Genomic DNA, 3,302 nt, shown 5'->3' with positions numbered 1-3,302 from the left:
TTAATTACAATTTATTCACTTTGTATCCCACCTGTAGCTCCCCCCTTCCTCCCTGATGGAAAACTTTAAAATAAAATGTAAAAGAGAACACTTGGTGGGAATGTAAACTTGTACAACCACTTTGGAAATCAATCTGGTGCTTTCTCAGACAATTAGGAATAGCGCTTCCTCAAGATCCAGCTATACCACTCCTAGGCATATATCCAAAGGAGGCTCAAATACACAACAAGGACATTTGCTCAACCACGTTCATAGCAGCTTTATTCATAATAGCCAGAAACTGGAAACAACCCAGATGCCCCTCAATGGAGGAATGGATACAGAAATTGTGGTAGATTTACACAATGGAATATTACTCAGCAATTAAAAACAAGGAAATCATGAAATTTGCATGCAAATGGTGGGAACTAGAAAAGATCATCCTGAATGAAGTATCCCAGAAGCAGACGGACACACATGGTATATACTCACTTATAAGTGGATATTAGACATATAATGTAGGATAAACATACTAAAATCTGTACACCTAAGGAAGCTAATCAAGAAGGAGGACCCTGGGTAAGATGCTCAATCTTCACTCAGAAGGACAAACGGTATGGACACTGGAAGAAGGAGAAAACAGGAAACAGGACAGGAGCCTACCACAGAGGGCCTCTGAAAGACTCTACCCAGCAGTGTATCAAAGCAGATGCTGAGACTCATAACCAAACGTTGGGCAGAGTGCAGGGAATCTTAAGAAAGAAGGGGGAGATGGTAAGACCTGGAGAGGACAGGAGCTCCACAAGGAGAGCAACAGAACCAAAAAATCTGGGCACAGGGGTCTTTTCTGAGACTGATACTCCAACAAAGGACCATTATGGATATAACCTAGAACCCCTGCTCAGATATAGCCCATGGCAGTATCCAAGTGGGCTTCATAGTAAGGGGAACAGTTCTCTGACATGAACTGAGTGGCTGGCTCTTTGATCACCTCCCTGTGAGGGGGGAGCAGCCTTGCCAGGACACAGAGGAGGAAAATACAGCCAGTACTGATGAGACCTGATAAGTTAGGGTCAGATAGGAGGGGAGGAGGTCCTCCCCTATCAGTGGACTTGGGGAGGGGCATGAAAGGAGATGAGGGAGAGTGGGGTTGGGAGGGAATGAGAGAGGGGGCTACAGCTGGGATACAAAATGAATAAACTGTAATTAACACAAAAATAAAATTAAAAAAAGAGAGAACACTTAAATATAAATTTATTTTAAGATGTTAAGTTAGAAGATATGAGGACATTTTAAGATGTGCAAGATAATCTAATCTTATTAAATGGGATAAAATTAATTTTCAGACAACAGCGTGGTGTGCTCATACATGTGGTTGCTCATGCCTAATCCCAGCACCACTCAGGATTGAGCAGCACAACAGAGCTGGCCTTGATGGTGTGAGTGAGGACGAGCCAGCCCCAAGGGCATGAGAGCAGGAGAGCTGGCTCTGCTCCTTGTTGGATGTGGCATTGGCTGGACCAGCGGGGAAGGGCAGGAGAGCTCACCCAGGTGGTGTGGATGCCGGATAGCTGGCAGGCTGACCAGCTCACGTACCTCTTAGGTCCAGATCCAGGGCTTTGAATTGGCTCACCCCAACATTTACCCCATTCATGAACTGCTGGAGCGCGTAAAGGAGCTGGTCCCCCAGACCCAAAGCTACAGGATCTCCATGACACAGGGCAGCAATAGGATGCACAAGAGGAGTCCCAGCGAGGTTCCAGTGTTGATAGAGTAGCAGAAGCCAGAGTCCTTCCTCATACCAGACCAATGACTCATGCAATGAACATTTGAAAGCAAAGAAGTGTGGACAAGGGAATACTGTGGGACACACTGTGACACGTTACAGCTTCTGTGATGAGACTGTTTTTCTCTGTTGTGGGGGAGGGTGACAGGGAAGAGGAAGGTAAGTGGCATTGAGCCTATGATGTGAAATTCACAAAGAACCAATGAAAAGGTAAAAAAGAAGATGCTAGGGGTTAGACCTAAGAGACAATGGTCGGGGCGAGGCGTCAGGAGAAAGTGCCTTTTGCTGTAAGCAAAAGAGCAGAGATGTGACCCTCCAAGAATGAGGTCACGCTTTGAAGTGTCACTGGTGTGGGAAGAAAGACACTGAGATGGGAGCATGCAAAGGGGACCCCATTCTCAGGGTGGTCCATGCTGGGGGCACTTCTGACCCTCTCAAGGATGATCCTGGGCCAAGTTGTCCAATACCTCCCAGCCCTGGCCTTCTCAAAGCTGCCTGTTCCCAGTGTCCAGCGACCTCATTCACACCCCTCCATGTTCAGAGCATCATAAGGTATAAAGGTGACTAAGAAGGGTCAGAATTATGTCTCGAGTCACTTAGAATTTGTCTTTTTCCTTCCTTCCTTCCTTCCTTCCTTCCTTCCTTCCTTTCTTTCTTTTCCTCATTCTTTCAATCATTCCCTATTGGAAGTTTATCCTTGGGCTGGGCCCTCCCACAGTAATCACTAATCAAGAAAATGCTCCCACAAACTTGCCTGCTAGCCAGTCTGAGGCAATGCCTCTTAGAGGCATTTTAATCCAGCTACATGGCTGCTCTGGCAAGGAATCCCATCCAAAGACCTAGGTCTGTGTGAATCTGGCTGGAATGCAGACACACCCCTGGTACACACCTTTCATTCCAGATAGTGACGTCTAATTGAGGGAGAGACAAAGTGATGAGTCAGAGATATAGCTGACAGAATAGGCAATGACAGCGCTCACGAGAACATCGCAAGAAAGAGGCTGTTTAATAGAGCAAGCATGGGAAGAGGCAGGAGATTGGGGATTTCAGTTCAGTTGGGAGTCACTTGACAGGCAGTGCAGTGGAGTTGAGTTCCTGGCAGTTCAGTTCATGGAGTTCAGAAGCAGTTTTTTATAGAAAGGGTTTTATAGAGACAGGTTGTAGAGAGAAAAAGCTAGACACAGGTGAAGACAGAACAAGCCAGAGAATGAGAAGGAGCCAGAAGCTCAGCAGACATTGCTAACGTGTGAGGCAAAGCAGAGCAATTCAGTCAGAAGTCAAGAAGTCAGATTGAATCAGTCAGCTTGGAGAGGAGTCTGAGCCAGAACAGCTGAGTTGAACCAGCCAGCCAGAGTTCAGAAAGAACAAGAAAGGGTGAGCTTATTTAGTAGTAAGCCTATAAGATGACAATTACAATTTGTCCAAATAGAAGATGCTTTTACAATTCCTCAGTGAAGTCCCCTGTTCCTAAAGCTTGTATCAAGTTGACAAATAAAATGAAACAAAACCACTACCAAGAACAAAAATAAACAACAAA

This window comes from Psammomys obesus, unplaced genomic scaffold (assembly GCF_907164565.1).
Source record: "Psammomys obesus unplaced genomic scaffold, mPsaObe1.curated_primary_1811, whole genome shotgun sequence".
Taxonomy (NCBI): domain Eukaryota; kingdom Metazoa; phylum Chordata; class Mammalia; order Rodentia; family Muridae; genus Psammomys; species Psammomys obesus.
This window is presented reverse-complemented; position numbering follows the sequence as displayed.